Genomic DNA, 13,673 nt, shown 5'->3' on the forward strand with positions numbered 1-13,673 from the left:
CCCACACCGTCACCGTGGTCACACAGTGTTCCACAATGTCTCCTGCACACAGGGTAGCCTGTACTCACTAAAGCCCACCAGGCTTCCAGGTCCACTAAGGGGCAAGAACTTTGGCCCGGAAAAAAGGGATTCCAATTCCATCTCTGTTCCTTGTTTGGGTGACTCAGTGAGGCCCGTGGCCCATCTGTGAAGTGGACAGTAATGACTACGTGTTAGGGTGAGTGTGAAGATGTTAAATAACAGCTTGTTTTCTTCAGGGGATTAGCACTGAGGCTGGCATACAGAAGGAGCTCAATATGTGCTTGTTGCCTTAGTAATAGAGCAGGCTGACTCTTAAGGCCTTTGGGACTCCTTACCTCTGAGTGGAGGTGAACTGAGGATGAAAGGAGGCATTGGCTCTTCTCTTTGCCAAGCCAGTGATCCAGAGAACAGCCACAGAGCAGAGGCAGGGCTGTACCCAGTCCACTCCGACACCGACTGAGCCAGTGTACCCACAGGGCAGTTTGAGGAGGAGTTTTTGATCCCAGTGTCTGGCTTTGAGAGGATGCAGAAATACTGAACTCTCTTTTACACAATTAAGATTTTTTTTCTACTCCTAGTGATTAAATTTTTTTTCTTGTCTCAGTTCTGGGGCTTGAACTTAGAGCATGAATGCTGTCCTTGAGCTTTTGTGATCAAGGGTAGCACTCTACTGCTTAATCCACAGCTCCACTTCTGTGTGTGTGGTGTGTTAAATTAGAAATAAGAGTCTCACAGACTTTCCTACCTGGGCTGGCTTTAAGTTGGGATCCTCAGGTCTCGGTCTCTTGAGTAGCTAGGATTACAGGTGTCAGCCACAGGTGCCAAGTTTTTGCCTAGTGATTTTGAAAGACTTACAAAATGTTTTGTTTTATTTCATTTAAACATTAGGAAGGGGCTGGGGATATAGCCTAGTGGCAAGAGTGCCTGCCTCGGATACACGAGGCCCTAGGTTCGATTCCCCAGCACCACATATACAGAAAACGGCCAGAAGCGGCGCTGTGGCTCAAGTGGCAGAGTGCTAGCCTTGAGCGGGAAGAAGCCAGGGACAGTGCTCAGGCCCTGAGTCCAAGGCCCAGGAGTGGCCAAAAAAAAAAAAAAGATTAAACATTAGGAAGGTAAACCATAGGGTTGCCTGATTCCATTTTGATTCTGGGCTATTTCATTCATTCTTTCATTCATTCATTCACTGTGTGCCTACCCATGTTTTGTGCACTGGGAGCTCTACCCTGGAGTTCTGTGGCTCCCACTTGTAATCCCAGCCACTCAGAAGGTGTCAACAGGCAGGAGGATCCAAGTCTGAAGCTGACTACTGGAAAAACCACGGTTTCCATTCCAGAACAGCCCTCCAAAATGGCTAGGGCCGTGGTTTAATAGGTAGAGAATCTGAGTAGCACGCAAGAAACCGAGCTCAAACCCAAGTACCTTTAAAAAAAAAAAAAAAAAGGAAAGAAAAAGGGAGAAGAAAAAAAAAAGAGGGGTGGGTGGGCTTCTACCATCGTGGTGCTTGACTCAAGTCCACAAAGCAGGTCCAGCGGCGTCTCAGGCCCTCCTGGGTCTCCTTGGCAACGCCCAAACGCCAACCCCTAGGAGTGGGAAGAGCTTGGAGAGCTACGGGGCGGGACTTCCTGTCCGGCCTGCGGAGGCAGGGCCCGAGGGGAGGAAGTCCCGCCTCGAGGGCGGGGTTTGGGCGGGGCTAGCGCGCTTCCGGGCGGCTCCGGGTAAGAGGCGAAGCACGCGGGAAGGACGTCCACGCACCGGGTCTGGGCTCTGTAGCCGCCGGAGAGCTGGTGCCAAGGTGCGGCGTGGAGAGGACCTCAGGGACTGTGAGAGCCCACAGCCAGACCTTCCTCCTCAACTCCGCTCCCGGCGCCGAGCCCTGCGGGATGCTCAGGCCGGAGGCGGCAACTGCTTCCCAGGACCCGGTCTGCGCGATCGAGCAGGAAGAGCGAGAACCCCGGGAGCCCCTGGGCTCGCCCGGGAGCGGGGTGGGGCGAGGGCGCTGCAGTCCCCAGACTGGCCACTGGAAGGCGCCATGACCCTGGCTGTCGCTTCTCACGGGGACATTTGCATAAGGATAGGGAAACCTTTTCTTTGTTTTCTTCCTTGAACTTAAGGCCTAGCTTCTATACCTTAGCTTTTTCACCCAAGGCTGGCCCTCTACCACTTGAGCTACAGCTCTGCTTCTGGCTTGTAGTGTGGGTGGTTACAGTCTCATGGACTTTTTTCTGCCCTTTTCTGCCTTTGAACTGTGAGCCTCAGAACTCAGCTTCCTGAGTAGCTGGGATTACAGGCGTGAGACACTGGCATCAGTCGCTGTGCTGGGCACTTGGCTATTAAAAGCTGCCCATGTCTGCTTTAATTTTCACTGTGCCACCTCACAAGGTCAGCAGTGTCACCATCTCTACTTGAAGAGGCTGGGGGTCGCAATTTTGGGGGTTCCAATACCATTTTTGAGGCGGAGTAGGATATTTAACTTCTGTGTCTCAGTCTTCCCACTGAACATGGGATTCATGACCACAAGCCAGCCATGGGTTATTTCATTCTGTCCTCCACAGCAAGGAACTGTTAGTTCTCTGTGTTATGGTTGAGGAAGCCAAGGCTCAAAGAAGTTTGAGACCTTCCTCAGAGATAAACCACAGCTCAGGTCTTCTGGCAGAAGGCAGGAGCTGAAAAAAGTGGGGACCCTGCTCTGCCCCCCATGCTGCTCTGGCCTGTTTCCCCACTGGTACTTCATGGGTGGGTGGACTGATAAGTGGGGTTTCCTTGCCACCCCTCTAGGGTAAGCATTCAGTGTGGCTGGCCCTTGCAATAAAAGGAGCCCCACGCCCACCATTAAATCTGTCAAAGCCACACAGATATTCTGTCAGCGCTGTCTTCATAAACAACCCCAGAGCCCCTACAGGCCTGAGGAAGACACATGGAGCTGTGTGAAGAGGGGAGAAAAGAGGCAGCTGGGTTCACCCCCATCGTCTCCAAGGGCCCAGAAATAGTGGTTGAGGTAGAGGATGAGGCCTTAGTGGGAGCACCTGGGAAACACCTCTCTTGTCCATGCTTTGAGCCAGCAAGTCCAGCCAGGTCACACTCTGTAGCATTCATGGCCTTTCACGCTGTGAACAGGACGCTAAGTGAAACAGACCCATCCCCCTGCTCCCCAGTGCTGAGAAAGGTCCAAGCCTCTCCCCAGTCAGGAAGAGTGAAGGTCTCTCCTTGATCATTGGCCCTTCATTTCCCTCCTCTCCTCCCCTTCACAGCCGGAGCTCCCCAAAGCTCACCACAGAGCCTTCAACCACCTAGGCTCTTGTTAAACTCAGGTTGAGGCTCAGGAGCTGAGCTGGGGATAGGCTAGTACTGCCCACTGGGCAGTTTGCTTCTTGGGGATATGTCCACCCTTCTACCTGTCTGGTGTCTGCTGTCACTCCACCTAGCCGGCCTCAGCAGGTCCTCAGTGGTCACCAAGTGGAGGAGCAGTGGGCCCTGGTCAGCCTCATCTGTCTTGACCAGAGACAGGACGGGCACCGTCCCTGCCACCGCTTGCCTTCTGTGTGCCCTGTCTGCACGTACCCTACGTTATACCTTTTTCTCTTTAAGAACCCAGGTTCTTAGTTTGGTCTAATTCCAGGCCTTAGGAAGGCCCCGCATCCAGGCTGGGCCCCGTGCCAGCCGCAGCAGATTTCTGGTGGCTTCTCTGAGGCTGTCAGCATGCGTGCAGCACATCTGCTGTGTGGGAAGTGGCTGCCTCTCCTGGCTGCCAGCAGGGCGAGGGCAGGCGTGCAGGGAGCTGTGTGGGGCCCAGAATAGAAGCTCAGTGAGGGAGGGGGAGGGGCTCTTCTCGCTGGATTCAGAGTTGCAGCCCTGCATCTATCCAGGCAGCCAGCCCATCCGGCTGCTGGTCAACTTGCTCTTGTCGTTTTTCAAACGACCAGCAGTCCCAGGCAGGCTTGCTGGTATCTGCAGCAAAGGGCAGAATCGTGGCCCCTGACCTCAGAGAGCCCCAGGATAGCGTAGCAGAACACACATCCCTTCAACCAACTACTTTTTCTCTCGTTTTCAGATTAAGGTCTTACTATTTTTTTATTTTTATTTTTTTGCCTGGGGCTCTGGATACAGACCTCAAGCCTCCTATTGATGTCTCCCACATAGCTTGGTTTACAGGTAAGGAACTACCAACACCAAGCTAATGTTGATTGAGATGAGATCTCTCCTAATTTTTCCCCCCAAGCTGGCCTTGAACTTCCATTTTCCCTATCCGTGCCTCTTAAGCAGCTGGGATTACAAGTGTGAGCCCCTACCCCCAGCCTCCAGCGACATTTTCTTCAAGAAATAAAATGTAGAGTGGATATTTGCATATATAACAAGGCATTGTGGGTAAAAGTGTTACCATGGTGACAAGAATGAACATATTTAGTCATCTCACATGGAGGAAGGCACTGGAGGCCAGGACTTCTCACACACACACTGTATTCACAAGTTTGATTCAAAGCACACAGGCACTTGTTTTAAGCCTTATACCTCCTCAATAAGCTGCAACATTAGTGAGGGGAAAAAAAAGGAAAAAAGGTATTTCTCTCTGACCTTGTCCGCATGCCCAAATAATTAATGTGCTCTGGGAACTGAGCTAAGATATCGTAATTAAAGATACTTATTCTTGGGGGGAAAGAAAGAAAAAAAACTTGGAAAAAATGAGTCCTCTGAAATGGTTACCCCTCTGTACAGCATCTCAATAATAACAATAAAATTATATTTAAAAAAATGACTGAGCACAATAGCTCAACAGCTCTGTGCATATAATTATATAAGATGAGGCTAAGCAAAATGAACTCCAAGAGATGGAAACAGGAGGATTTTATTGTTGTCGTTATGTTTAATGTACTAGGTGAATTCCCTGTGGCATACCCCCTGTGGTCACTGTATATGATTGTGGTACACTGAATATTGTATATATGTCTATATGAGCTAGGGAAGGGAAGGAAAAATGAGGGTGTAACAAATAGGACAAGAAATGTACTCACTACCTTATTATGTAACTGCAATCCCTCTGTACATCACCTTGACAACAAAATTTAAACAAAAATGCCTCCTCTGAGCACGAAAAATGCAAAGGAGAATTCATAATCTCAAGGATGGATTTCATCTCTAGGGGGCCCCATGGCCGTATCTATCCTGTGTTTGAGGGGATGCTCAGACAGCTGCTCCCCAGGATTAGTGAGCGGGCCAATCTTGAAGTCTCAGGGCCCTGTTGACAAAATGGTGTCATAGCAAGAACAACAAGTGTGGGAGATAGCGAGGGAAGGGGTGGCACTGTCCAAAAAGAAATGTACTCTTTACCTGCCTTATGTAACTGTAGTCTCCCCTCCCCCTGTACATCACCTTTGTAACAACATAAAAAGAATTAAGAAGAAGAATAAATGTACCAGGCACCAGAACAAAGAGGATCACTTCTGAGGTGCGTTGGAGCCAAACCCCATGTTTTCCTAAGCAATCCCTGTGGTGTCCCCTGTCATCAGGTATGCCCGCTCCCCGGTCTAGCTTTGCTTTCCTTTGCTTTGCTTTCCTGATGAGCTTCCTGGCTCTCTACCTGCATGTGGCCTCAAGTTCTTCCTGCAGGGATGTGAAAACTTTGGGGTGGCCAGCTCCCCTGTGCTGCTTACAGTTCCCCTAACAGCTTCTTTTTGGTGCTTGTGGTAAGGATGTGCTTGCTTTCCACGCCCTCCACCCCCACCCCAGTACCCTGTCACCTCACACCCTCCATCTCTGCCCATCCTGCTGCTTCCCACCTCTGTCCGCCATTTTGTGCCCTGCCCCGCCCCGCCACCAGCCCTCTGTGCGTTTGCACGCGTACAGGAGGTCACTCTGTAGGTGCCTTTGCATGTCTGGCTTTGTGTTCAGTAGCACAAGGCTGGCTTTTGCAGTTTGTGCTGCCGCCCGAAGCTGGGAGCTTCCTGACCTGGGAGGACAGTCCCAATCCAGCCGGCCCTGCTAGGACACATGTTCCTCAGATCCCTGAGTTCAAATCCCAGCTCCACCACTCCCTGGTGTTGTCCTTGGGCCATTGCTTTGCCCCTCCGTGCCTTCATTATCTCATCTAGAAAGTGGAAATGAAGGCGCCCGGCCCAGTGATGAGGAGTGTGTGATGAGACTGTGCCTTTCCAAAGCTTTTTTTCAAAGCTACAAGTTAACCACCCTGGAGGTTGGGACAAGGATCAACCCCTTCATCATGACTGGGCTGGGCCTCCGTGTGGGCATCAAAGGAGCAGAGACTTAAAAAATAATTTCAGGAGGGGTCAGGACAGATCCACTTCATGAGGAAGGTCCTGGAAAGAGTCAGCTAAGAACTAGAGAGGACCAGAACCTCGGAGCCGGGGGCTGCTGAGCTCCGCGGCCAGTCCAGCCAGGGGTCTCAAAGCTTGATGCTGGGTCAAGGCCAATGAGCTGATTTAGATCCTTCCTGGGCACCCAGGAATGCCGCCCCCCCCCTTAAGATCTTCATTTCTGTGGGCTCAGGCAAATACCCCTCCCCTTCCTCCTCTTGCTCCATTCCTCCTCCTGTTCTCCCATCTCCCTCTACCTTTTTCTTTCTCCATCTCCTTATTTCCCTCCTGTCCAACCTCTTTCCTTTTTCCTTTGTCCCCTCTTTCTCTGTCTCTTTCTTTCTCTCTCTTCCCTCTCTCTCCCTCTTTCTCTCTCCCTTTTTTCTTCCCACACACACTTATACCCCACACTAGGCCAGACCCCCATTCCAGTGCCATGGCACCAAGCTGACAAAAAACAAAGTTATCAGGCTGGGAATGTGGCTTAGTGGTAGAGTGCTTGCCTAGCATGCATGAAGCCCTGGGTTCAATTCCTCAGCACCACATAAACAGAAAAGGCTGGAGGTAGCGCTGTGGCTCAAGTGGCGGAGTGCTAGCCTTGAGCAAAAAAAGCAGCTCAGGGCCAGTGCCCAGGCCCTCAGTCCTCCAGTGGAGGCGCTGAGCCCACGGAAAAGTCCACCTGTACATTCATTTCTTTGGAAAATTTGGAGGAAAAGCTTGGTGAGTCATCTGGAGGACAGGGGGAAGAAGGCGCTGTGCACCAGTCAGCTTGTGGGAAGAGGCTCCCCAGCTGCTGTAACCTCATGTGATGCCGGCAGAGCTCAGAGCCTACGGAAAGGTTGGAGGGAGAAAAACTACAATAATGTCACCATCTTCAAAATAAGAACAGAGCCTATCAATGTGTAAGCTGCTCAGTGGTGCAATCAAAGGTCTTCAGATTAGCATGCTGACAATTTCATTAACTGCTACAGATAGCTATCCTAAAAAAAAGAAAAAAACCAAAAAAGACGGGATTTGAACACGGTTTGTTGCCTTCTCCTTGTTATACACAAAGCCTTCCTCCTTAGGTGTTTCCAGCGTTGAGAAACCAGAGCCTGTTACAAATTGTATGAATTCTTCGCACCTGACTGCTTTCAAAAAGAGATGACTTAACCGAAAAAGGAAGCAAGTTCATTGGGTGGGTGAGCTGGGACACCTCCCTCTGTCACCCTGTGGGAAGGGCTGGGGGCTGCCTCTGTCCTGGGAGAGAAGGGGTATCTGGAGTGTGGGGGTGCAGAGCCCCAGAACTACTGTTGGCAGCCTGGCCCTGGTTCCTAGCGACCCCTCAAGCCCTCCCTCACCCCTAACACACACACACACACACACACACACACACACACACACACACACACACGCCTTCTCTGGTCCCAGCAGCCTGATGACTTTGCAGCCGGAAAGCTGACTGCTATCCCGAGAAAGAGCAGCTCTGGGTCTCTTAGGGCTGCTGAAGGAAGGGCCAGGCAGTGGGAGCAGGAAGCTGCCATGGCGGGGGATTAGTGGTCACACTGCGATGTCCTAGCTGGGGACAGCTAATCCTTAATGCCTCACTGGAGATTCTCAATGAGAAATTCATCCCACGACCCCTCGTGGGCCAAGGCTTTTGTCCCCAAGAGACAGGTCCCTTCCTTCTGAGGGGGGACTTCCTGGAAGGTAAGGGGTGGTGGCTGTCATGGCTTCTTTCCGGAACGTCTCAGATCTGCTTGCCTGGGCTTCCCATGGCCCGGGACGGTAACCAACCCCTATCTGCCATCACAAGCCCTTTCTGCCTCTTACGTAATCTCACTGCAGCTCCCCATCCCGGGAGTTTTGATTATTTTTCCTCCCCAGGATTTCAGGGTGTGCCCTCACGTGCCGCTTCACCTTGCCCCCACAGTACACGGCAGGAAATCGCAGCTCCACTGGGCAAAGCCCAGGTGCAGGTCTCGCAGCCAGTAACACAAAGTGAGGATTTGAACCCAGGCCTGCCCAACCAGGGCCAGAGCTCTGGCCAGCCACCCCCAGCCCCACCCAATGCCCTGGACTTGCCTGCCACTGAGACCCAGAGACAAGGTGTTCGCCTCATTCTACAAATGGGGCCACGGAGGCCTGGTGCTAGCTGACAGGTCAGAGGTCACCACATGCTGCTCAGCCACCCTCCCCAAAGCTGTGTTCTTGGGGTGCAGAAAACCCTTGTCATAAGATTTCATACACCCCCAGCTCTGTGCCCCACTGCCCGGGAAAAGGGGTATCATGGGTTTTCGGAGCTCAGTTGCAGGAAGCCAGGGGTCGTCTGAGGACTGATTGAAGCCATGGCCACACTAGGCTCTGACAGATGACTGGCTGCCACCTGTCCCCTGCCCTGTGCTCCAATGGGCAGCTGTGGCCAGCACTGGGGAAGCCTGGCTCCCTAGGCTTTGCTCCCAGAACCACAGAGCTGTCCTCCCTTGCCCCCTGGTCACTGTCATGTGGAGGACAGGCCTCTGGGTCCTGGCTAAGGGGCAGAGGGTGAGCAGAAGGGGCCGAGATCGCTCTGTGCCAGCCCAAGGCCATGCGGGCTCCCACCTGGGTCTCTGTGCTATTCCGGTTGGACACGGGCCTAGAGCACCCAGAATTGCAATCAGCTCAGACAACATGGCCAAAGGAAACAGGATGTGCAACCCCGAGGCCACCGCTGTCCTGCCAGCTGGCCAGAGCCCACTGTGGGTGGAAGGCCCTTCCCCTTCTTCAACTGGAAAATGAGGCCTACACTAGCAGGCATGTGTATCTGAATCATCAAGCCCACCACCAGTCACCATACAAATGCCAGGTAGACTGTACTTATTTGGGTCCAGAGTCCTGGGGTCGGGGGGTGGGGGTGGGGTGAAGGAGGGGGAATATGACTCACTGTTGCCCCCAAGAGGCTGCACCCTGGAACTGCCGCTCTCACATTCAGGGCACCAGCACACATCCTAGCTCTGCCCTTGTCTACAAGGCCTAGAGTGAGCTGTCCTTTTCTCCTCAGAAGAGGGGAGAGCAAAACCACTCCCCTGCGAAGCTGATGGAGAGTGAAACCAGGTGAGGCAGAAAAGGCCTCCGGTTAAGAAAAATGGCAGCTGCCCCCAGCTGAGTGCTCTTTGAGTGTCTGCCAAGCGCTGTGCCCTGGCCCTGTAGGGATGGTGTTGAGGCTGAGCCAGCTCTGGAAGTCTGGGGGTGGGGGTGGGGTGGGGGGTGGGCTGGGATGGAGGGGTCACCTGTGAGTCCTGGAGTCCAGCCAGCCCGTCGAGAGTTCATCACCAGCCAGAGCCTGCGAGCTAAATGACCGAGGGACCCGACTCAGGTGCCCGCATTTCAAACCGGCCTCCTGCGTGGTTTCACTTAATCCTTTTTCTAAGCGCATTGAAAATTCCAGCACACAATGAAAGGAGAAACTAAGCAAGTTCAAAGCTAGTGTGCAGCCTGTGTGAGTCTCTCTCGCTGGCCACAGGCCCCCAGACTTCCCAGCGTGGAGACAGGACGGGTGATTCCCCCTGCCCCCCCCCGCCCCGCCCATCCCTGTCCAAGATGTCTCTGATTCTGGTGTGTGCCTCGGGCCACAGGCGACAGGAGGACGCCACATTTAACAGGACACTACATGTCAACACAGGCGCAGGGAAATCTACTGTGCACTTGGGAGGAGGAAGCCAACTCACGTTAGTTTAGAGAAGAAAAACAAACACAAAAAAAACAGGGATGGTGGCATACACCTATAATCTTAGCACTTGGGTAAGGAGTTCAAGGCCAGCCTGAGCTGCAGAGCAAGACCTTGTCTGAAAATACAAATAGTAGCAACAACAATAAAGAAGGATCAAGGGATGAGTTTTACTTGAGCAGAAAGCTCCAGGAGCATATACAGATTCAGGCATTTCTGGATCCAGGCCCTCAAATGATGTATGTTCTCTTGTTTCCTGTGTTTTGCCAGATAAATTATAGAACAACAGACCCAGGAGTTCTGTGAAGTCCACCATCTGCCTGGCATGAAGAGTGATTCTATTTCCCTCAGTGACAAGCCAATAGGATTCTGGGAAATGAACTCCTCAGTATAGGCCAAGAAATGTGTCTGTTTTCTTCATCTGAGTCTAGCCTGTGCTGTCTTATTTGTGAGTGAGTGTGTGTGTGTGTGTGTGTGTGTGTGTGTGTGTGTAGTGAGAGAAAGCAAGATGTATACATGTATGTAAGTCCAGAATGTGCTTATTCAAAAATTCTTCACAGGGACAGACATGGTAGCACATACCTATAATCTCAACTACTCTGCAGGCAGAGATAGAAGGGTCACAGTTTAAGGCCAGATCAAGCAAAAATCAGTGAGACCCTATCTCAGACCAAGTGTGGTGGCTCATGCATCTCATCCCGGCTTGGAGGGAGGTGGAGGTAGGAGAATAGTTTTCTGCAGCTGGCCTGAGCAGAGTCTCAACACCCTAGCATTTATTTGTATAAATGAGAAAGGACTGGGACTATGGCTCAAGTGGTGGGGCACTTGCCTAGCAAATGAGGGCCTGAGTTCAAGTCCCAGAGTCACCAAAAACAACCACAAAATAACAACAACCACAACCAAAGAATTCCCCACCCTGTGTGTGGAGGGGGACCCACGGCTTCTCCAGAGGGAAGGGCCTCAGTTTCTCTCCACAAAGGTGACTTCCACCAAGAGAGGCTGGATTGGTGCTCTTTGGCCTCCGTAGAAGGAGCTCTGGAAAAGGCGCAGCCAAGGCCGGTGGCACCCCCCCCCTCCACCCCAGTGCTGGGAGCACAGGGCATGGAAAGTCAGGTGACCCTGAGAACTTGGTTCCCTAGAAAGCAGGTCCTCGGTGATGTCTAGAACCAGCCCAGGGGGACCAGAGCGTCTCACTTACTGAGGTCAGCTGGGAGGGGCGGCCAGTGTCAGAGGAGAAGCTCGCTTTGTCCCAAGGCGAGTTGAGAGTGGAGAAGGGGCTCCAAAGAATGCCATGCAGGAGTCTGTGGAGAAGGAGGAGAGGGGGGGAAGTCAGGGGACCCAGGAGGAGGAGCCAGGAAACCAGAGGCGCAATAATCTCTGAACACTGGCATTGGAACACTCAGAGCCACAGCTCCCAGACTCGTGGAATACTCCAGGATTTTTGCCACCTCCTGTCCAGTTTCTGAGATGGTTGCCTATGGGGCCTCACTGCCTCCTCAGGCAGAGGCTGGCTTCAGTAGGCACTCCCAGAGAGGGGGTGCGGTGACATTGTGAGACTCTCTAGGAAAGAAAGCCCTGGGGTACAGCGTCTGGCCCCCTTGCCCCTGAGGAGAAACAAGTGCAGACGTGAGGACGCTGAGGCTGGAGTAGTGGGAGGTGCCAGCTAAGATGGGGGCCTGGGAAGGCCATGGGGTGATGGGAGACCACTGCGGAGGAGAGTTCCCTGCCAGAGGAAGTGGGATGGACCCATGGGAGGAGGAGGAAGAAGAGGCTCAAGTGTGGAGACTGGGTGAGGATTAAGCTGGGAGATGACACAGGCCCTGAAGACCACCATGAGGCCTCAGGGACGACACCTCTCTCCTGCTGCTGCTTTGCAGCTGGAGGGATGGGGGCTGAATGGGGATGTCTCAGAGGGAGACCCCAGCCCGGAAGCAGGTTATCTCCTGACACTGGCCATGCAGCGTCAAACAAGATGCCACCTTTCTGGACTTTTCTGTGGGCCACAAGCAAAACCAATGCCCACAAGGTAGAAAGGGCAGCTTTTGGGGTTCCCTCTGCCCAGGAGAGAGCGAGGACAGGACAGAGGGACTTGTGAGTTACAATTTTACTTTCGTCTTGCTGGGTGACCTCAAGCTGGCAGCTTTCCTCTCTCAGCCTGAGTTTCCAAATGTTGACTAGATAATCACCACAGGCCCTCTCACCAGAACCTTCTCCAGTCCAATCTGTTCTCCGTGATCTCCTTACTCTCATCCATTACCCCCTCCCAGGCAGCTATGAGCTCTGTAAGACCGGGTCTTAGTCTTGGCAGAAAGCTTTCCCCACATCCATCACTCAAATGTCCATGGCGACCTTTAAGTCGGAAGTCTCTGGGCTCAGCGCAGGTTATTTTCTTTGGAGTCTCCTTGGATGGTCCCGGAAGCAAGCATCACCTCTCATCCCAGCACCAGCATATAAGGGCCATCAGCACCCCTGGAATCCCAGGAGACCGGACAGAATAGCAAGGACCTGGGGAACACCCTCTTCCACATCTGTGAGTGCTGGGCTGTCCCCTAGTGGCTCCCCACATAGGTGTAGAGGGGTGACTTCAGAAGACTTTGGGGGGCAAGAGGCAGACCCATGTGGCTACTCCGATCAGAATAGACACATTTAGAGAAAGATTGAGTCTGAGATATATCAGATCAAGGAGCAATGCAAGGTTGCAGTATGAAATCCATTGATTCAACCTATACTTTGTTCAAGATATATTTAGTTTGCCCACTCATTTATAGGCCTATTGAGATTTAGGGATTCAAGAGGGACGAGAGTCTCAGTCCTTCCCCTAAGGACGGAGCTCACAAGCTGGTAGCAAAGTCATCAGCTGATCCATATGCAGGACACTAGTCGGAGAATGAAGACAGCTGGATGGTGGGTTAAAAAGAGTCTGGGGAAGGGCTGAGAGTAGCTACAATGGAGAATTGGAAGGGATGAACTCAGGTGAGAGTGAGCAAGAAGAAAGCCACTTCAGGCAGAGGAGTCAGCATGGGTAAAGTTCCTTTGTCATCCCAGGCAGACTGCAGTGAATCCCAGCCCCTCCCTCACAGGCTAGGTGGCTCCGGGCTTTCTGACCTGGGCTGTCCATCTGTCAACCAGAAGAAAACCACATCTACTTTACGGGAAGGTGATGCTGAGAATGACAGGTGTTCCCTGACCTGACCATTCCAATTTCCTCTTGTTTCTCCCATGGTTGGTCCTGGTGTCAGGACTGAAGATGTTTCAGCTTGGGAAACTTGTTCTCTTGTGTGGCCTGCTCATTGGGGCCACAGAGGCTCTTCTTGGAGATTTTAGTAGCACCCTGAGTAAAACTGTGGACACTCTCAAACCTGTTATTGAAGGGGATAACAGTCTGAACTCCGTGCTTGGAGGTGATAACAATCTGCTTCCAGGTGAGTCAATGAGAGAGAGTAACCATCAGGTAGGACTCAGACCTTAACTAATATTTGCCTGCAATACCAAAGGCTTCCACCAGGAGGTACCCTTTACAGTTGGTTTACTTAGAAAGATGGCTATTGGGTTTTTCACTTCAATAAACAAGGCTAAATCTCCTTTTACATATTTTATCCTCATCAACTCTTGACAATATGGGCATAGGATAAGTTCCTCAAAGTAGTATTTCAAAAGTT

Source organism: Perognathus longimembris, chromosome 6 (genome assembly GCF_023159225.1).
Source record: "Perognathus longimembris pacificus isolate PPM17 chromosome 6, ASM2315922v1, whole genome shotgun sequence".
NCBI classification, from domain to species: domain Eukaryota; kingdom Metazoa; phylum Chordata; class Mammalia; order Rodentia; family Heteromyidae; genus Perognathus; species Perognathus longimembris.